This window comes from Chelonoidis abingdonii, chromosome 9 (genome assembly GCF_003597395.2).
Source record: "Chelonoidis abingdonii isolate Lonesome George chromosome 9, CheloAbing_2.0, whole genome shotgun sequence".
Taxonomy (NCBI): domain Eukaryota; kingdom Metazoa; phylum Chordata; order Testudines; family Testudinidae; genus Chelonoidis; species Chelonoidis abingdonii.
Window position 1 is genome coordinate 51,860,830 of NC_133777.1, and position 22,337 is coordinate 51,883,166.

Genomic DNA, 22,337 nt, shown 5'->3' on the forward strand with positions numbered 1-22,337 from the left:
GGTTTTATTAAAAAAGTGAAAAGAGTGGGAATGCGCTCCTGGATACAGCACTATTATAAATCTAGTCAGTTTCTCAAAGAGTTTAAGGTCCCCCCACCTCCTCTCAACTGTAATAAATCAGTTCAGCATCCAGCACAGTCTCTTCCCTAAGTGCGGGACATGCACTTGCCTGACAAAGGAAAATTTATTCTAATCGCTGAACTTCTTTCCTCAGAAAACAACATGTCTATCATCAAACTTCACCTTTCTGTATGAAATGAGGCTTTCCACAACATCAATGTTTTCATGTTTTCTAGAAGACTGGCTTTTTTCTTAGTTAAACAGTTGCATTAACAGCTTAGCATATTTTCAGCTTTGGTAATGTTATCTTTCTGGTGTTCTTTGAAAGGTAAACCTTAATACCATATGTCAGCACCATGAGGTGACCCAATCATAAGGGCTGGATTTCCAGGTAAAGAAATATACAGAAATGAACAAGTTTTCCTTTATGCACTCTCCCTTTCTAACCATTATTCTGCATCATTCCACTGAAAAACAAACTCTTGTGTAAAAGCACAAGCTTTAAAGAGTAAAATAACTGGTTTTATCAAAGAAAGCAGCAGAACTACCCCACCTTGGCTCCAGGAGATGCCCACAGACACAGTCAGGGGGTGGAAGGAAGCATCTTATTGTTACAAATGCCCCTTCTGCTACATATACTAAATGTGCTAGGGTTTCTTTTTTTACAATGAATACAGAGAAGAATGTAAGCTAAAATGACAGCTACCATCAGAGGCATCTATTTGAAAAACTAGCAATAATTATGGTGTCATTAACAAGTTGAATTTAGAGCAGCTTGGGCAGAGCAACCCTTCCAGGGGAAAGCTTTGAACAAACAATATCTGGACACAGATGGTACTGAAGAAATAATACAAATGTTACAGATAGATATTTGTGTTATTAAGTCAATGTGCAGAGCACAATGTTGACTCCTACATTCCTCCTGCACCATCTGTCTAGAATGTGTAAATGTTCATTTATATTGTGTAGATTTATACACAGATCACACTCCACTTTATTACTCACCACTCAATCTACTGGCTCCTTCAATCTATATAACACAGTGATGTCTTTTTCCCAGCCTCCCAGTACTCCCATCCAAACCACATCGTGCAAAACTCTGGACAAATAAAAATGTTTTAAAAATTACGACAAAGCTTCTCAGACTAAGCAGCTACTTTTACACTGATCCTACGAGATTCACAAGCCTCTTTCTTCACATACGCTGGGCTCGGCTTCCCCGGGATAGAGTCGAGCGTGCTGCTCCTCGCGCAAACAAAGGGGGCTAAGAACAGAAAACCTGGAATTTCTTGGCAGGAGAAGCAGCCATGAGCGGGGGGGTCTCCCCGCCCGGCACATGAGCTCAGCCCGCTAGACCCTGCCCGTCCCAGACCAGACAAAGCTCTACAGGGAGGGACCGGTGCAGCCGGGACACTCCTACCCCCACCCCGAGCAAGGCCCGAGGGGTGCGTGTGGCGGGGGAGCAGCTTAGCGCCCCGCGAGGAGCTGCCCCGCTGGGGGAGGGGAGCTCGAGCCGGGCACCGGCTCTCTGGGGGTTCGCGCTCCCGCCCCAGCCCCTCACCCCCGGAGCCCGCCCCGGCCCAGGCGGCAGCGGGGAACAATGGGGCCCCCGGCGCCCCATACCCGGAGCCAGCCCGGCCGCGCTGAGCAGGCGGCTCCCGGGCTCCCTCCCGAGGCCGGGCCGGCGGGCGCCGCTAGGCCGTAGGGTCCCGGGGCCTGCCGTGCGGGCGCCGCGCCGGGGACACTCACCGCTGCAGCACCAGAGGAGGGCGAGCCGCTGCGGAAACCGGGCCGAGCCGGGCGCGATGCAGACGCTGGAGCCAAGGTTGCGGGCACTCCATGGCACAGGCGGCGGCTCCTCACAGCGACTGCGTCCCGCTCACGAACAGCCATCTTAAAGCCAGCGCCGCGATCCGCCGCGCCGGGCCTTCCGCGCCGCCCTCCCGTCGCGATCCGTCCGCCGGGTCTTCCGCGCCGCCCTCCCGTCCGCGCGCCACGATCCGCCCGCCGGGCCTTCCGCGCCTCCCTTCTGTCTGCGCACCGCGATCTCCCCGCCGGGCCTTCCGCGCCGCCCTTCCTTCCTCCCTGCCGTAATCCACCCTCCGCGCCTCCCTCCCGTCCGCTCCGTTGTGATCCACCCGCCGGGCCTTCCGCGCTGCCCTCCCGTCCGCGATTCGACCGCTGGCCCTTTCGCGCGCTGTCCTCCCGTCCGTCACGCCGCGATCCGCCTGCCGGACCTTCTGCGCCGCCCTTCCGTCCGCCCTACCGCGATCCGCCGTCCGCGCGTCCCTCCCGTCCGCTTCTTTGCGATCCACCCGCCGGGCCTTCCGCGCTGTTTTCCGTCCCCGATCCGCCCGCTGCCCCTTTCGCGCTGCCCTCCCGTCCGCCACGTTGCGATCCGCCCGCCGGGCCTTCTGCGCCGCTCTCTGTGTCTCACTCCCGTCCGCTACGGTGCGATCTACCCGCCGGGCCTTCCGAGCGTCCCTCCCGTCCGGATAGCCTTTGGGGAGGGCTTCTTCCAAGCCCTGCGCATACAATAAGCTCCGCCCAGATTCTTTGAAAGGTGTAGGACCGCTGCCAACAGCTGACTATTGGGGGGGGGGGGCACGGTTGCCAGGTGACCGTTTTCCACTGCAGCCTCTGGTCAGGTCTGATGGCCAGACGCTGAACGTCAGGTTACTGTGGGCTGGCGGGAAGTGGCAGCCGGTTGCCCGGCCCTGAAGCGGCAGCTCGTGCAGCACTCGGGATACAGGTGGCCCCTTTGAGGAGCACGGTTCACAAGCCTGCAGCAGAGGACAGGGCAGGAGCCCATGGCAAGCAGAGTAAGGGGCTCCCAGCGGGTATGGAATTGTGCCCCAGGAAGGAAGAAACATGAGCTGCCCTGCCAGCCAGTCCTTGCCCCACCGTGCTCTCAGGCGCACCAAGCTCACCACAGTGAGAGTTGTGAGCCAAGTGATGGTTTCAGAGGCGCTGGTGCAGGGTGTGTACCAGCTGTTCCCCAGCCTGGCTTGTCGTAGAGTCATCATTATGGTTTAGGGCCAGAAGGGCCCATTAGATCATCTAGTCTGACCTGTATATCACATGCCACTAAGCCTGCAGAGCACCTGCACTTTGAACCCAACAACCAAAATTAGACCAAAATATTACACCCCACTATGATGGGCCACAGGCAGAGGGTAAGTGGGACTGAGGTACCCCTGTGCCCAAGGACTGTACAATGGCAGGGAAACAATTAATATATACCCAGATATTCCCAGCAAGTGTACTGCATGCTCACACTGCAGAGGAAGGTGAAAAGAACGTCCTTCCCAACCTAATATAGAATCATAGAACTAGAAGGGACCTTGAGAGGTCATCTAGTCCAGTCCCCTGTTCAGTCATCTAGTCTAGCACTGATAGCAGGACTAAGTATTAACCTGACCAGTGGTGGGCAACCTGCGGGCTCCATGCAGGACATCAGGGTAATCTGATTGCAGGCCACAAGACATTTTGCTGACATTGACCGTCTGCAGGACTAGCTCCCTGTGGCCCCGGTTTGCTGTTTCCCAGCCAATGGGAGTGGTGGGCCGCAAGGACATGCTGGTCGCTGCTTCCCACAGCGCCCATTGGCTGGGAACAGTGAACAGCGGTCACTGGGAGCTGCAGGGGGCCATGCCTGCAGACGGTCAACATCAGCAAAATGTCTCACGGCTCACAATCAGATTATCCTGATGGGCCGCAGGTTGCTCATTGATCTAGACCATTCCTGACAGGTGTTTGTCTAACCTGCTCTTAAAAATCTCCAAGGATGGTGATTCCACAACCTCCTTAGGCAATTTATTCCAGTGCTTAACCACACTGACAGTTAGGAAGTTTTTCCTAATACAGATGTCCCCGGGTTATGCAAACCCGATTTACGCAAATCCATACTTACAGAAAAAGTTCCATACACTAGAAATAGGGTATGTTGGGTTTTTGTTTTGTTTTTTTGGTGTTTTTGCATAATGATCGGCTATACGTTTCTGACTTATGCAAAATTCAAGTTACGCAAGGCGTTCTGGAACAGAATGCTTGCATAAGTCAGGTAGCATCTGTATCCAACCTAAACCTCCTTTGCTGCAATTTAAACCCATTGCTTCTTGTCCTATCCTCAGAGGTTAAGAAAAACAATTTTTCTCCCTCCTCCTTATAACAACATATGGCAATCAGTTAGACCCTGATCATGTGAGCAAGAACCAGCCAGCCATGCACCTGAGAGCATGCTCTGTACCACCTGAGCCTTAGCCCACTCCACCCATCTCTGGCCCACCTCTGCAGTGGCCATCTGAAATGCTGCAGCATGAGCTTTAGAAACATGAGACATAAACCAGAAGAGAGTCCAAGGGCTGTTGAGCTTTGTCCCCTACCATCACAAGCAACCCGTCATACAACTGTACTCATAAATTTGTCTAGCTCTCTTTTTCTTCCAACATAGGTAAATTGTAGTATTGATAGGTTCTGAATATGGAACACAGCTCTTGTTTTGTAGGTGTAATTAGCTCTATATATTAACAACATGGGTCACTTGTTTAGATCAATGGGAGAAAGGAAGTAATGTCTTGGCTTTAAGACCTTCACTTGGTTATATGGTAGGAAGCTGTCACCATCTCCTTGGATGCAGAAGGATGTAGCCGTCAAATGACTGATATACAGGAGCCCAGGAGATACAGTTCAGCCTGTGTCAAGCTGAAGACAACTCATGGTGAAATAGGTTATTGTTTGGTATCCAGTGCTAACAGATTTCAGCTGGATGCAATACAGTGGTGGAGGGTCTGATTGCTGATGGGGCCAAGGAAGTTTTAAGAGAAGGGATGAGGCACATCAGAGAATGGAAAGAAAGCAGAAGTAAATAAGATTTTTTTATCAAGATTATATTATTTTCCTTAATCTCATTCTCTGAAATGGCTGAACTCTTTTTGTTGAAGATTTCCAAAAAAATTCAGCCTGAAAATGTTCAGCCCAAATGGTTATAGTTATGGCAAAGTTATAAGCCACTAAAAGCAGGGTCTTATAAGGGACAGTATTAGGTAACCTTAACTATCAACTGTACCTGAAGTAGCAGTCCCCTATCCAATATTAAGTGGTATCATCTTGGCCTCTAAGGTCCACATGCACTCAGCCCCCATGCATTTACTATAACTCTGGACAGTTAAAAGTAAGTGTGAAGCAGACTAAATGAAATTTGTATGTGGTGAGACAAAAGTTATTCAAGCCATATCTTATTTATGATGGTACAGCCCATGGTGCTTGCTGATTCTGAGATCTATTCACAGGAATATGTCTTGTGAATATTTTTCTATTTTTAAAAAAGTGTAGTATATTAATTTACTTTAGAGATAAGAAGGTGATGCTTCTGTATCTTCTGGGGACTGTTCTCTTGCTGCAAATACATTTGCCTTACACTTTAAAGGAAAACAGTTACTTGACTTAGAATTTGGCTTCTTTAAATAAACTTCCTACTTCTGTAACATAAAGGTCACAATTAAGTGATAAGAAATAGTGCAGGCAGGCAGACAACATAGAAGGCCATTATATCAATACAAGCGTGCTACTGAAAAAAAAAAACAGTAGACTTTCTACAATAACATGCAATGCTGAGCATTGTAATAAAGGGGGCAGTAAAGATCAGAGGATTGCCTGTTGCATTCCAGTATCAGAGGGGTAGCCATGTTAGTCTGGATCAGTAAAAAGCAACAAAGAGTCCTGTAAAAGCAGCAAAGAGTCCTGTGGCACCTTATAGACTAACAGACGTATTGGAGCATGAGCTTTCGTGGGTGAATACCCACTTCGTCGGATGCATGTAGTGGAAATTTCCTGAGGCAGGTATATATATGCAAGCAAGAATCAGGCTGAAGATAACGAGGTTAGTTCAATCAGGGAGGATGAGGCCCTCTTCTAGCAATTGAGGTGTGCACACCAAGGGAATCCTGTGGCACCTTATAGACTAACAAACATATTGGAGCATAAGCTTTCGTGGGTGAATACCCACTTCGTCAATACGTCTATTAGTCTATAAGATGCCACAGGACTCTTTGTTGCTTGTTGCATTCTTCTGAGTACTGTTGCAGTACTTCTGAGCCTTTGCATTCCTTTGCTCTCTCTCATTTTTGGCTGCATTCTGCACTGCACGTGGACAATAGGCACAGGTACAGCCAGTGACTTAAATGTTACAGCGCCATTTAATAATGCAGATGATTTTGGAACTACCATCTCAGTAAAGATTCTCTGATGAGGAGTTTGGAAAGCATCTCATACAACACACTACTGAGCCACAAGAAGTCTTCGGAGAACATTGTCTTGCTAATTAACATTAATGGAAATTCTGCATGTGCCTGAAGCAGGAAGAACAGACTAACACAAAGCACATATGGTCCAGTTATTCACAACATCATAAACAATTTAGACTAAGCTCAGTGGAGTTATTCTTCATTTCCAGCTGTGTAACTAAAAGCAGGATTTAGTTCAGAGAGACAGTATTTTGAGTTAAGTTACCACTAGTGCAATGCTTAGTGCACTAAACTATGGGGTTTCTTACATATGTCCCTCAAATGGGATGAGAGCTATCCCATACACTGGACCGGATGAATAGGATGTGTAAATCCCAGTACGCATTTTATAGGTTCTTTAGAAAGTATAAACAATATTTCATATAACAAAACCATATGATACAAATCAAGGAATTCACTGCGTTAATCCAAGGAAATAAGAAGGTTTTTCTTTCTGGTTAGTACATTTCCATATTAGCCAGGGGGTTATTTTGCTTCTTTTCTCTGATTGAATATTTCTTCACTCTGGACAATTAAGAGAGAGAGAGAGAGATTAAATTAGCACAACGGTTCCATTGTGGGTTCATTCTCTTTTCTAAGCAATGCATATGTTTAACAGTGTCCCCTATTTGTCACATTGTTTTACAAAGCCAACAGAAACCTTTGCTGGGCCTATCCAGCTCCCCTTGAAATCAAGTGGGGTTATCATTAACTTTGATAGCACCAAGGTTTGGCCTGCTCTACCTCTTGTAACAAGTATGCGAGGCTGAGAGTGTTATGGCAGTAGCACACTCAGGGGTCAGGAGTCAGTTAATGGAGATGTTTACATGTAAAATAACTACACTAAGGATGAATGTGGGGTAAAGCTGCTGCAAAACTCTTGTTTTTCCAGCTTCTTCTATATTTTATTTTGAAGCACCAAAACAAAGTAAATTAAGTCTGATTTGTTTAAAAAAAAAAAAAAGCAAGCATGATTGTGGATCTTGGTATGAATCAAACAAGCTTTGTTTGAACTCCAGCAATTTATTAGATCAAATTTTCGTTGTTTCAACCGGTTTGCTTCACAAGTAGGAAAATATAGGAGCAAGAAATACCACCTCAGGACTACCCATTCCCATAGACTGGATTAAGGCCAGATCCTCAATGGTATTTAGCCTGCTAACTTCCACTGAAATCAATGGAAGTTAGCAGCCTGAATACCTTCCTGTTAGTATGCATACTTCCACCTTTTCATGTTCTCTGTATGTATAAATATCTCCTGTCTGAGTGTTCCATTTTGTGCATCCAAAGAAGTGAGCTGTAGCTCACGAAAGCTTATGCTGAAATAAATTTGTTAGTCTTTTAAGGTGCCACAAGTACTCCTGTTCTTTTTGCAGATACAGACTAACACGACTGCTACTCTGAAACCTTTGAGGTTCTGAGCCTAAGTGTCCCCTCTTAATGATCCAGTATTTAAACCTGGTTAAGATTGTACTCCCATTAAAAAAAATCCCCTTCCTGTCAACCTGATCACTTTCTGAACATTTTCTAATCCAAATTATTTCATATGTAAATAACAAGGCAAGTGGGAAATAGAACAGTTCAGACATTGGTGTAGATCTGCAGATGCTGTAAATCGTCAGAGCTCTACTGAAGTAAATTTATTATTTACTGAAGTCAATGGTACTATGACAATTCACATCAGGGGAGGATCTATAAGAACAGCCACACTAGAAGAGTATCAAATATTGGAACAAGATAAAATGAGGCCCAGCTCCCTCTTGTACCAATTTGGGTTTATGAACCCCAGGAAGATGCCAAACTATCCACAGTTGCATTTTAACTTGCCATGTGAAAGCTCACTCTAATAACATAGCTTTCCTTATAGCTATCACTACCTTATTTGATTTCCTCCCAGGCTGTTTTAAATTACGAAAAGTTTTTAGATAATATTCATTTTATAATACATGTGCTAGTCTCGATGAGTGTAGAAACAGAGATTGAGATTGAGCCACTACCCACCTCCAAAGTGAAGGTGAGTTTTTGGTTAGCTTTTATCCCCTTGGAGAAAAGTCACTGGATTTACAATATCACATACAATATCCACAGCTCCAAACACCTGTATCGAATGGAATGCATAAGTCTTACATTTTCTGAAGGAAAATGGCGAGTGCAGATATCAAGATAACTGCTGCAGTACATCCCACAGTGATTCCAAGCACCAAGCCTGCAGGAAAATCAGTGCATGGTTAACTGGAGAGAACAGATATCTTGTGTCTTTACATTTCATTTCACCAATGACAGAGACAGAACAGAAGACTGAATGTCTGACAAAGCAGCCAAATTGTGTTGGTTTCCACTGCTGCCTGTGCACCAGTAGCTTCAGGGCAGAGCTGGTGACAGTGCCACCGCTCCACGAATGACTTTGTCTTGTGTTACTTCTGCTGATGACAGAAGCAGCCCTTCTATATCCGATTCCTCCAGTACATTGGATACACTTTGTTTGGTACCTTATTGCACGTCAGGTGCCCTGTCCACAGTAGCTGGACAGTACAAGAACTGTCACCTGTCAATATACCCCATGGAAAGGCAGGTCAGTGCTGAGCCGTAAACCCCAAAATTTTGACTTGTGCTACAGTGGGCAGCCATGGTATTAACTGGCAGCAGCAACAACGAAGTTATTCATGTTCTGGAACCTAAGGATGTGATTGGTCCCCTCCATTGCCCTGGTAAAGGGGAAGAACACCACCACAGCATGCTTCCCTCCCTCTGAGAACCCATCAGTCAGGACAGAACATGGAGCTGGGGCTCAGTAAGAGGGAGCCTAGCCAGGGAGCAGCCATGGCCTGCAGCATGTTCTCCTCAGGACCTGGTGTATTTCTGATCGAGTAATGGATTGAATAGGGTGGCAGATGTGAAAGGGAGTTACTACTGATGGAGATGGGTCTAGCATGCAGCTTGTGGAGGGGAAAAGAGAGAGAATGGCCCATGGCAGCAAAGATCTTATGGAAGCCTTGTGGCCCTGGTATAGACTGGTCCTCAGAGAGTAGGCCAGAAGGAAAGAATATCCTCTGGAATGTATAAGGGGCATGTAGGAGGGATGCTCCACTTTTCCCACAGATCCTCAGATTCCATGAGATTTGCAGACTTCCCTCTCCCCACTCCATGAGGCTGCGTATCCCTCCACTTAGAGATATGTGGGAGGAGTACGATCACCCTGCATAGCACAGCAGTTCTGCAGAGGGGCCCTGCCTGGTAGTGGACGAGTCAGCAAGGGTGAGGATCAGCCAAGGAGCAGGTCATCTGTGGGGGACACAGCAGCCTGGGTGAGGGGACTCCTTCCTTCTGGGAGTGAGCACAGGGTTTACCCCTAAGCATATCAGATTAAATAATCTGCACCACTGAAACAGTGCTTCTCTTTGGGTTTCTCTGCAACTCCCCAACTCCTTTGAGAATGGTGCACCTATCTCAGCTTCCCAAGACCTCAGCTCTGGATCCCAGCATGATTCTGTTGGTTGTGCATATTCCCATGAGTGCGTACAGCAGTTCAGCAACATTCAGTATGAAAAGCAGAAAGTTGGAAGGATCAAAACAGACTAAACAAAAGATCTGCATTAGAATATCCCCAAAGCCCAGTGGTCAAGACACTCACCTGAAGGTGGCAGGTCCCCATTCAAATCCAGTTTCCCACTCAGGCAGAGGGAAACCTAAACTGATTGTCTCCTACATCCTGCGTCTGACGAAGTGGGTATTCACCCACGAAAGCTCACGCTCCAAAACCTCTGTTAGTCTATAAGGTGCCACAGGATTCTCTGCTGCTTTCACAGATCCAGACTAACACGGCTACCCCTCTGATACATCTTGAGTGAGTACCCTAACTAGACTAAAGATTATAAGGGAGCTCCTCCTTCCCTACCCCCTGCCCACAGGCCATTTTGTTTTGGACTCTGCAAGCCACTTAAGAGGCTGACTGCCTAACTTCCCCCAGTTTGTGGACCACCACCAGAGCTAGCCTGCAGTCTGGTCTTGGCACCTATCTCTGAGAAGAACAGGGCTTAGCACACACCCTTCTGGTCAGCATCTCCCATTGGCAAGGCTGGCTCCAGGCACCAGCCCAGCAAGCAGGTGCTTGGGGCAGCCACGGGGAAGGAGCGGCACATCTGGCTCTTTGGCAGCAATTCGACAGTGGGTCCCTCACTCCCTCTCGAAGCGAAGAACCTGCCGCCGAATTGCCGCCAAAGACTGAAGCGACAGCAGTAGAGCTCCTCCTGCCCATTGGGTACCTTAAGCAGCTCCCACTCTAGCATGCTGACTTTGTGGATCACATTCTCAGGTGCTTAGCTCTTCCCATTCATTGTATAGAGCACCAAGGCGCCTAACTCAGGCTATGTGGATTGCAGTGTTGTTTCTCTGATTTTCTAGGTGCCATGACACTCAGCGTTCCAAGGCCTACGTCCTTTCCTGGATCTGAGCCAAACCAACCAGGCAAATGGGTCAGTTGGTTTTAAATGGCCTTTGTTAATTTAGTCGGATATTTATGATTAATATTTATGAATTTTAACCTACATCTGTCTCTTCAATGTAATGTAATTTCAATTAAGTTGCTCCACTGACATAGTGGGAAAGTAATAGGAGACCATTAGAGCTTACTGGAATGATTGGCTGCCATTGCAATTCATTACATTTAGAATAAAATAATCCAAGTAATAACAGATAGCATTGACTGGTGAATGACTATTAAATAAAAAGATATCAGCTTACCTACATCAGGCCCTTCATCTTCCTTTCCTGTTTGTTCACACGCAGGAGCTAAAAACACATACATTACCACCCATTGGTCTTTGGCATTATGATAATTAATTCAGTGTTATTTTTAGCTTCCTTTTTCATTGCAACCCCAATTCAGTAAAGCACTTTAAGCACATGCTTAACTTTGCTCACTTGCTTATGTGCTTTCCTGAATTGTGGTGTTTATGAATAAAACAGAAAAGCTAAGGAAGTTTCTTCATTAGCTCAAATGTAGCCAGACTGATAGCTTGTAGAGCAGCCTTTAGTAGTCAAGATAAGTTACAAATGCTTGAGCAAGTTTGATTACATCCAGCAGAGAGCAGTGGTACACACAAGTTATCAAATACATGAAACTGTAAAAGGCCCATTTTAATGTCACACAGTGGGTATGCTTGTAATGCAGTCTCTTTGTCTACTGAAAAATATCCACTTTGAGTGTTTGGAAGAAGGAAGTGTTACAAGTGACTTGCCAACGGAGGAATAAAATGTGGATTGCTGGGGAGAATCTGACTAGGAAGATTAGCTGTACATGATCTCTGGAATGCTGAGAACAAGGAATTCAGATTAAAATCACCCTTTATGTTTTATACAAAGAATAAACATGAAACTTCTGTAACCATCTGATTGAGAGCTGGATCCTACCATACTTATTCAGATTGTAAGGTAACAGTTTGAAAGCAACAGTCTAATTAAAATTATGGCTAAAAAAATCCTATGGGGGCTATGCAGAGGGTGCATGTCTCTTTAGAATGTGGCCCTAAGAATCAGTGCTATAGCATAAAAACATCTGCTGCTGAGCATAGCAGAACACAATTCGTACCCTACTTAAAGACCTATGCATAATATTCTGCTACAGAATATGTGCAGACAGCTACCGTGGACTTCAACAGGAGCCATCCATGAATATCTAGGGCCAGAATTCAGCCTTAAGTTGCAGGGCTGCCCAGAGGATTCAAGGGACCTGGGGTCTTCGGCGGCAGGGGGCCCCCGCTTCAGTGGTAATTCGGCCGCGGGGGGTCCTTCTGCTCCGGTACCCACCCCCTAAGTGCCCCGAAGACCCGCAGTGGGAGCTCCCCACCGCCAAATTACCACTGAAGACCCGGCACTTCAGCAGTGGGTCCTGGGCGGAAGGACCCCCCACCGCCGCAGAGCCGGAGCGGAAGCAGCTCCAGGGGCCCAGGCCCCGTGAGAGTTTTCCGGGGCCTCCGGAGCAAGTGAAGGACCCCACTCCAAGGGCCCCGAAAAACTCTTGTGGGGGACCCTGCAGGGCCTGGGGCAAATTGCCCCATTTGGCCCCCCTCTGGGTGGCCCTGCTAAGTTGGTAGCACTCTGCATATTCAGAGGATTTATAAAAGAAGTAAAAGACACCAAGATCAGCTTCATGATTGTTAATGTCAGTTGTGTTTTTCAGCAATGAGAGAAAGAGAGAGACACCAAGTCTGTGAGAAGCACAGGTAACTTTGGCAATAAAAGGATATGAGGGAGAAGCAGCAGCCACACCACAAGTCACATTTTGTCACTTGTGTTATTTATTGCATAGGCAGTTCTGAGAATGGCCACCTGAGGTCAGTCAAAGTATCGGTTCTCTAATACTTACATCAAAACAAATATTAGAGGACCTTAAGGTTGTAAAATCAGGCACTCAAAAAAAGTTAAATTTAGGGTCCCCGTGCATATGCATTATAATACAGTTTTAATTACATGATCTCATGCCATATTCCACAGGAGTCCTGCTTCATTCAGTGCATAGGATGAATGTTACTCAATTAATCAAGATTGTGTAGGGAATTGTGCTGTTGTGTGTAAGACTATTGGTCTCATTGCTGTAGAAGTGAAAAGGCAGGGGACTGCAAGAAGAAAAAGGAGGGTCTCCTGGTTAAGGCAGTTGAATGCTGCCCTGGAAAAGTGGATTCTACCCCTCCTCTGGCACAGATTTCTATGTGATACTGGGCAAGTCCTGTAAACCAAGTTTTCATAGATGGCCACTAAGAGTGTTCTTTTTTTATAGATCCCCAACTTGAGACACCTGGGGTCTGATTTGCAGAAGTGGCAAGCACCCACAACTGCAGCTGAAGTCAATAGCAGCTGTGCTCTGAACATATAAAGTGATAAATATTCTGAAAAAGTCAGGCTGTAGGCATCTCAAACTGAGCATCCAAAATTAGAAAATACTTGACAATTTTGGCCTTAATCTCTGTGTGCCTCAGTTTTCCATCTGTACAATGGGGAGAATACCTTTCTACCTCACAGGGTGTGTGTGGGTGTGTGTTAAGGTAAGTTTATTAATATTTGTGAAGCACTCATCTATGACAGAGATGAGTATAACAAAAAAAAACATCATGAAATTAATTCTTTGTCTCAGGTCACCATCCCATGCTGCACTGAATAAACACCTGGCTTGGACAATTTCAACCTAAATAGTTAAAGTTTGTCCAAGTTATCAGCACCTGAAAATGGGGTTTTATAATGGAAAATATTAGACAACCTTACCTATTTGCAGTGCTACCAGCTCTCCCTAAAGCAAATCATACCTAATCAGGACAGTGGGTAATGGACCTTTAGATGCCCACATATCATACCATAGAGTGCATTGTACATACCCTCAGCACATTTCTGGCAACATGTTGTCTCATTAACAAATCTATTTCCATTTCCTGCACAACCTCCATAAATGAAGGTCCTACACTTCTTCAGCGCATGATCAAAATACCACAACAAGTAGGTCCCTTTACAATGTCCAAGATCCTTCTCCAAGAGGCAAACACGGTCTGTATGAAGAACAAAAAGGTTAAAATCAGAACACTGGAGATGAAGCAACTCTGAATTAGCCTAATCTGTTTTCTTTCATTTTGATCTACTTAGCACCATACAGTAATTTAAAATACAGGATTTCACACACAAAACCGCTGAATTCAAAGTGATATGATCAGTTTCTACTGACCAACATATACAGTAATAAAGCCCCTTAACTACAATGCATTCCTCAGCCAATCTCATCCCCAAATGTCTGCATTGAGGGGCTCTGCAGTGTTTCTATGGAAGATTATCAAGTCTGGGCTCTGGCAGACTGGTTTATTATCGATAAGAAAGCCAGAGTTACTTACCATAGATATACTAAGAGAATAGATATACAACAGATTTTATTAGCTTAATGGCAGGTGTATAATGGGCCAAAGTCTACGCAGTTACACCCATTAGTTCAATGAGGTTGCACAGGTAATCAAGGGCATAACTTAGTCCTGTGTGTTAGTAGGAAGCAATTCCTCTATGACATGTGGTATGGGACTTGAAAGTCTCATTTACGGGCCTAGACTTCTTGCACATACATGGCAGTGTGGAGTAGTAGATAGGCCAGTGACCTAGGACCCAAGAGATCTGGGTTCTGTTCTTGACTCTGCCACTGATCTGCTGTGACCTTGAAAAAATCACTTCATGGGGGAGTATTCTAGTTTTAAGATTTCAAGTTCTCTGGGTATGAACTGTCTCATGTATTTATATAGCGGGTCCCTGATTTCAGCTGAGACTTCTTGATGAAATTATAATATATAACAGTGTATATGGAGGGGAAAGCAGGGGAGCTCTTTTCCTTCAGATCAAGCCAGCAGTGTTATATATTTTAGGAAAGAAAGGCTGAGAATGTTGAGTGACACATCGAGTTCAGAATGTCTATCCCTGGTTAAGAATCTAAGCCTAATGCACTTGAAGAGTATTACACATGATTTCTTGGTGTTATCACCAACAAATGCTTTATAACAGCTTTTTTGAATTATAATGTTATAAGTCACAACCCCTTTTCAAGAAGAGGAAAAGCTTTCAATAAAAAACTGCTTGTGTGATCATGTTCTTATTTTTGTAAATTTAAATGCTAATTTTAAACCTACTGATCCAAGGCTTTTGGCCATCGAATACACCAGCAATACAATGAAATCCCAGCAGCTTTACAGTAATCATTCAGCAGCTCAGCCAGCCAGTCACCTACAGAAGCTCCCTCTCTACGCTCCCCCTGTATTGTTGTAGGAAGTACATACTCAGAGCCCTCTCCAGAAACCCTATCAAAAAAATGCAGAGCACCCAGAGGGTCACCAAATTCAGGCCATTTTGGACCAATGAGGGAGCAAGTTTCAGAATCCTGGAACCCTCACAGAGCATGCCCTGCCAGCTACACCCTCTTTTATAAAAAGGGGGATCCAGCTGACTGCAGTTGTTGCAGTATTCAGATTTAAGAACACACAGAGTAAAGAGACAATTGATGCTCTCTTGGATAAATTATTTCCACCCCAGTTCCCTATGTGTTTTCCAGGGGGCACCCTGACACAAAGTAAGATAATTTCAACACCCAGAATTGATCCCCTTCATTCCCCCTCTTTATACTGTAGCTCTGAATGAAAGCATCTGAATTTCCATTTTCCATTCCAAGTGACTTATTCTCAGTGGTGATGACATTTTTTGCAGCGTTACAATTGTAATGAAGATTCTCACAGTTGTAGAATACGTGCATAGTCCTACAGTGAAAAAAGCTGTATTTACTCTAAACTCAAATTCAAGTATATATCTGAGACCTACAGAGCAATTGTGTTCCTATAAATGTGACACAAGAAGCAGATTGGAATTAAGGTAACCTGATCAAAATTGCTTATTATGGACAGGATCCATATGGGTTGGATAACACAAAAGATTCTCTAGAAAGAGTGGGACTCAGCATTCTGCTGACATGGTCTATGGCAGAGTTGGAATTATAGACCAGATCCTCAGCTGGTATAAACTGATGTAGTTCTACTTACTTCAATAGAGCTATACATTGATTTACACCAGCTGAAGATCTTGTTCTATTTGTTTTAAACCACATTGAAAGATTGTTTTCCTCTCCTTCATACTGGTGACTCAGGATGACTAAAGGCACAATTTGATGATGTGCCACTCTTAGAAGAAATTTGACCTTTCGCATGATTTGTGTTTTGCCCAGAGTGAGGGCTCTTTCCTGCCCTTGACAACACCTCTAAACTTTGAGACAACTGTCGAAACATACCTGATTCTGTCATTTCTGAGCATATCTGCAAAATACAATCCCTAGAATGGACACTTTTAAAGGCTACTTTGAGATCTTGGGTAATTGGTGACGTGAGCTCAGGGAATTGGATGCCTCCTTCAGAGGCAAACATTCATTCTCACACTTCCAGGGCACAACCTGGATAAGGAAATAATAATCTTTACCAGAGCTTTGGAGCTGTGCTCTGGTTCCACTCCAGCTCCAGGCAAAAACCTGCAGCTCAACTGCTCTGAAGCTGCTCTGCGCTCCAACTCCAGGCTCCGCTCCAAAGCCCTGATCTTTACTCTAGTACCTGCATATAAGAAACCCTTCAGAGCAACCATGTAATTGGCAGGACAGTGTCAAGAATTATAGCTGTGAAGATGAGCAATACAAATTTGCTCCAAACTTGAGCCCTAAAGGAAGGCAGCTGAATTGAAAGGCGCTGATCCCACAGAGCATATTCTAGTAGCAGCAGTACTTACAGCTGCAGTAGAAATTCGCAATAGTGGAGCACTGTGTGCAGCAGACAAGACAAGGAACTGCAATCTGTTTTCCAGCTGCAGAAATGGAGCTTTGGGGAAAGAAATTAAATGCTAGACAGACATTCACAAGATCTCCCAAAGGCCTTGCCTGTCTGGGCCTGTATTACAGATTTTACAATAAAATGATCTCAAGGATTCCAGTAGAAGCCTTTTTGAACAACTAAAGTATTTCCCTTGTAGTGTTTGCAACCCAAACCTTGCTTCATTTTCTGGCATGCATTAGCACAATGCTGCAGAGTATAAACAAAAGAGAAAGGGATTGTATATTTCACTCAGTTTGCGTAAAGAAAATAGAAAAGAGAAAATGGAAAAAGCAATCTCCATTTTAAAAAAGTCTCCAGTTTTAATTACCTAAGATGTTATTCGTAATTGGTAAGGAATTCTTTTAAACTGAAAGTTCTCCTATGTTTTGCAGTTTTGCATACCAGTCTAATCAATTGTTAAACTGCCCATCTTCCTCTATGCAACAGTGAGTGACATCAAGGTAAGAGCCAACAAAGTTATTTCCTTTAACTAGCTTTAGGGCTTGCTAACACTTACAGTAACTGCTTAAGTAAATTTCATGTGACAGTCTCTTCAAAAAGAACAGGAGTACTTGTGGCACCTTAGAGACTAACAAATTTATTTCAGCATGAGCTTTTGTGAGCTACAGCTCACAGCTCACGAAAGCTCATGCTGAAATAAATTTGTTAGTCTCTAAGGTGCCACAAGTACTCCTGTTCTTTTTGCGGATACAGACTAACACAGCTACTACTCTGAAACCAGTCTCTTCAAACGCAATCTTGCAAGTAAAATCATGGTTGTGTACTCATGCTTTTAACACTGTTAAGTGCTCAGGAGTATTCATTACATCCTTTCATTGGTCAAAACAGGTCATTGTCTATCTAGCACAGGGGTTCTCAAACTGGGGCGTGGGACCCCTCAGGGGATCAGGAGGTTATTTTATGGGGGGTCACGAGCTGTAAGCCTGCATCCCAAACTCCACTTTGCATCCAACATTTATAATGGTGTTAAATATATTAAAAAGTGTTTTTAATTTATAATGGGGGATCACGCTCAAAGGCTTGCTATGTGAAAGGAGTCACCAGTACAAAAGTTTGAGAACCACTGATCTAGCGCAACTGATTTCATTCCACTATGACTACAACATTATGAACATGTTTGGTCTAAAGATTTTGGAGAGGGCTAGTTAAGTAAGCTTGGGTGTATTAAACAAACAAATAAACAAAAAAAGCCTGACTCATTTTACATAAAGTGCGTTGGGGATACAGAGAACTCCAGGTTCTCACAAACCTCCTGATGAACTGGAACCCAACACTGTCCAACAGACTGAAACATTTGGCACTCAGGCTGTGTTGGATTTGACCAAATCAGTCAATCAGAGAACAAAACCACAAGGAAAATTTAAAGGAGCTCTTAAGTAATTTAGGAGCCCAAGTCCCAGTTAGCTAACAAACGGGGGAGAACACAAAGCACAAATTTTTGCTTTGAAAATATTGAATGCTCAAACTGTTTTCAAGTTTTAGATATTCCTCCCTCCATGAATAGCTTATGAACAACTTTAAGTGAAATAGAGATGAGCACTTCAGAATCTATCTGCAAAATTCAACTAATAAATGATGTGTTACAAATTAATTGCTTGTTGCTAGTATACACCAAAGCATTTAGAGGGGTAGAACTAGAAAGGATGGAATGAAAACAAGAGAAGGGAAATTTAGGTTGAGTCTCAGGGGAAAAAAAACAAGTCTCCTAATAACAAGATCTAGTAGGCTATGGAAGAGACTTCCAGAGAAGTGGTGGATGAAACCTTGTCTAATCTATTTATATATGTCCCAAGCCAAGCACTAGAAAACATTCTGCCAGTAGCCATCCTGCACTGGTACCGAGATAGACAGGGTGAACTAATGGGTCTTTTCCAGCCCTAATTTATGTTTGTACAGTACACAGCAGTAGAAGCATGGCAGCTGTTTCAGTGTCTGTAAATTGTAACTGTACACAGACTGTATAATTTCCCCCCCCTACATTAAACAAGTATGTTTGTAGCCAAAATATTCTGCATGATATTTCTCCTGCACTGTTTGTTGTAAGCCCCAAGGCATCTGCCTCTGTGCTGCACATACTCAATTCTAGCTTTGTTTAAATAACTCTCCACTGTTCCCTGCATATATCTGATCCTAGTGCCACTTCACTCTAGTGGACGTATATGAACAAACAGGTTTGATGGCTCAGAACACTTTTGTCCTGGTCAGTTTCTATTCTAAAGTTGTGAGCAAGCATCTCTGGGCAAAATGCCTCACTGTTCGCAGGGATAGCACAAGGCCCTTAACTTAGGATGGGCTGAAATGAGATGAAATGCCCTGGTAATTGGGGGCATTTCACCCTGGGATAGTTGAGAGGGAATCCTAATTCATACGCTCATAGACTTGTCCATGGGACAGACAAATAGGAGATTTGCTAGGACTTAGTTTTGCAACATTCCTAGTTCCTTCTCCTTTACTGGATGCAAAGTAATTTTTCAAGCTCAGTTGTTCCCAGTGTTCAGCTGCAATCTGAATACAAAAGGCAGAACTGGCTCAAACTCCCTTTCCCCCAGGCCTCTACCTAGTACTGAAGTAGGCCTTTTGAAGGTTTGTTTCCAGGTTCCAGATGGAACTGGAAGAAGAAATGGTAACAGACAGGAGGAGGAAGGGGTGGTTATTAGGATTTTTCACCTGCTCTGAAGTGGGAAACCATGGGAGTCTCCTGAGAAACTACGGTAAGTTCTTCATTAGTTTCCCAAAGCAGTTCAGATAAGCACCCACACTTTTGGTTGCTTATATACACAGCAAACCCAAATTCTGAACTGACTGACAATACCCAAATGAGAATAAATCAGCCACCAGTTTACAGGGCCTCAAATAGAGACCTTCTGTGGAGTGCTGGAGAATGAGCCAACACCTCATATCCACAGCCCTTAACTTTTAGACACAGAGAAGGACCCAAGTCATAGTTTGGATCTGGACTTGCTTTAGACACTAAAAATAATGTCCAAGACACTCAGATGTAATTCTAATAGTTAAGGTGGTGAAATCTTGCCAGGAGGAGAGGATCAGGAAGCTATAGTATTTAGTATGAGCTGAATTTTTAATGTTATGAAATACTTTAAAGGCTGGAATTTTTCTACTATCACCTTGAGGAATGTGGTGTTAGTCCTCATGAAATGGAACTAAACTAAACTAAACTGAAAAACCCCAAAGTTATCTCCATCAAACATTTGACAGTTTATGTAATAAGGTAAAAGAGCCAGAGAAGTGTTTCCTATTTCAGGGTTGGCAATATTCAGTTTGGCACCAGTTATATATCTAAGATCCAACATCTCATAATCTTGCAGAGCTAAAAAGAGTTTTTCTACGACTGTAAAGGGGAGATCTGCAAACTGTCCAGTAGAACGTACAGCATTTGCTTCTAGCCAGCTCTGAGATACCAGACTTCAAATCATGTCCAGGGAAACCATCTTTAGGAAATTTTAACAGATTTTTAAACATGTACTGACTATAATTTCTCTCCTTCTGAGTCCTACACAGTTAGACTCAGGGTCAATACTGCAGGAATTTCAGTGGCCAACAGGGATCTCCTCCTCCAGCTGGCAGTAGTATACAAAGCACATGTCATCTTGTTTCAGGAAATACACACTGCTACTATCACTCAACAATCAATCCATGTTTTTGTTGTTGTGTCTCACCTCCATTACAGGGATATTGCCTGTACCTAGGATGGCATCCTACATCAAGGAAGGCATTCCAGCAACTCCAGTCTCATCATCAGGTCCAAATGATATAATCAAATGTCAGGCTATAAAAGTGAAGGACCTGACCCTTATCAATGTCTACAAACCTCCATCTGCCAGCTGGCCAACTCCTCTCCTCCCCACCTTCTCAGGACTTTCAGTCTACTGTGGCAATTTTAACTTACACCATTCCCACTGGCAATACACTGATGATGATGTGGGTGGAGTAAAGCTAGAGGAGTGAGTGTTGATGGTCGACCTGCAGCTTCACTCTTTATGATCCTAAGCAGCCACCACTTTTCATAGCAACAGGTGGGCCTTGGGTTCTTCTCCTGACTTTGCCTCTTCTACAGTTAGAAGAAGCTATGCTAAGAATGGAAAAGTCAAAATAAAAGCCAATCTGACTTACCATCATCCGGATAGATTTGTTCAGCTAACGTAGAGCATCTCTTCATACACTGCCTGTCAGTGAAGAAGCGATTTCCATTCCCACCAGCACCTCTGTATGCAAATGGTTTACAGTGATCTGTGGTTTTATCATAGTAGAGTCGGATCCCAATCTTGTCTCCATGTACCCCTTCATCCATTGGCTCATTACATACTGTTCCAGGAAACACCAAAATGGAAAGCATGTTACTCACAGACAAAGTCTACCTGGTAATATTTACAATGGCAAGAGGTGATAGTTTATTCTGGTATAATTTCCCCATTTGGCCTGATAATGTTCTTATTGCTACACTGAAGTGCCATTTTAGGACTGCTGGCCCAGTGTTCTTACTGAGAGCAACTTTGTGGTAGACCTCTTACCAAGGTGTATCCATTGCCCCAAGGGGTGTAGGGGGTGGCATGAGGAAGAATCTCCTGTGGAGAGGCTGCAACACCATTTCAAAGTCTGCATCAATCCAACAGCTGCACTGCCAACACATTCCTTTCTCCGAAGGAGTGAGGGCCAGAATATTTAGACTGTCTAAATCACTTTGCTTTGAAATTTCTAATGATAAATAAGCAGAATAACTTTTGTAAATGCATTTTGTAAAAAAGTTATTTTAAAACCAGACATCTTTCAGGCCTTCAGACAGGAAAAAGGCACTAACTCAATTTCTCCTCTACCCACTTTTGCTGGTCACCTTTAGAGACTAAAAGCTATGACTGTAGCTTCTTTCATGTTAGTTTTTAGAGCCAATCCTGTTAACAAACAGCCAAAACCAAACAAGCTTTTTATATCTCTCTCCAAAGCTAACAAAATACCACTTCACTGTGCTGGCTGGACCACAGCTTGTTTTGAGTTTCTGCACCAGTGGAAACTGTTCTACAAGTCTGACAGTGGGGTAGCCCATTTTAACCATGCAGTAGTGACTTAAACCATAGGTTCCTATGTTATCAGTCTGAACCCAAAAGACTAAGCTGTGAGTAAACTTGGATTGGATAAGGGTTAAATAGCTATCTTTCTGGTTCCATTTTAAATATACCTTTAGCTCAGATGATGGGCAGCTGACACCAGTGAGTCACATCAGACAACTTAAAGATATGTTGGAAGAAGCTGTAGAGTAGTTTGTTTGCAATCACAAGCAGATTGTTTAGTTCTTTGCTTTTGTTTTGCATTAGAGGAAGATATGCATAGAAATTAACGAGCAACATTTCCCTGTTCTTTTGGCTTTTTTTTTTTTTTGATTATGGGAAAACATATGGTTATGAGCATATGATTGTGGTAAAACATAAAGCAGTCAGAGCACAAGACTTTGCACAGCAATATAGACCCTTTGGGAGGAGCCAAGGTTATTTGTAACCATTCATTGCCTGGTAATGCTAGAGGAGAGGACACAAGAAGACTATATCTGCTCCCTCTAGGGCTACATCTACACTACCGTGGTAAGTCGTCTTACTCTAAG

At 44.1% G+C, this 22,337-nt stretch overlaps 1 protein-coding gene and 1 long non-coding RNA gene across 3 annotated transcripts in view; one reads left to right on the plus strand and one right to left on the minus strand.

Annotated features, from left to right (window-relative positions):
- Window positions 1–2,033, minus strand: part of USP3 (ubiquitin specific peptidase 3) — a 70,262-nt gene extending 68,229 nt beyond the window's left edge. The window contains exon 1 of one of the 2 annotated variants that reach the window (XM_075069538.1): window positions 1,795–2,033. The gene's annotated coding sequence lies outside the window, so the exon portion shown is untranslated. The remainder of the gene's footprint in view (window positions 1–1,794) is intronic. The other variant, XM_075069539.1, reaches the window with a different exon arrangement.
- Window positions 1,435–17,154, plus strand: LOC116816326 (uncharacterized). The gene is made up of 3 exons (XR_004371690.2): window positions 1,435–1,505; window positions 10,746–10,816; window positions 17,098–17,154. It is a non-coding gene; the product is annotated as an uncharacterized LOC116816326 (long non-coding RNA).
- Window positions 17,155–22,337: the final 5,183 nt, after the last annotated feature.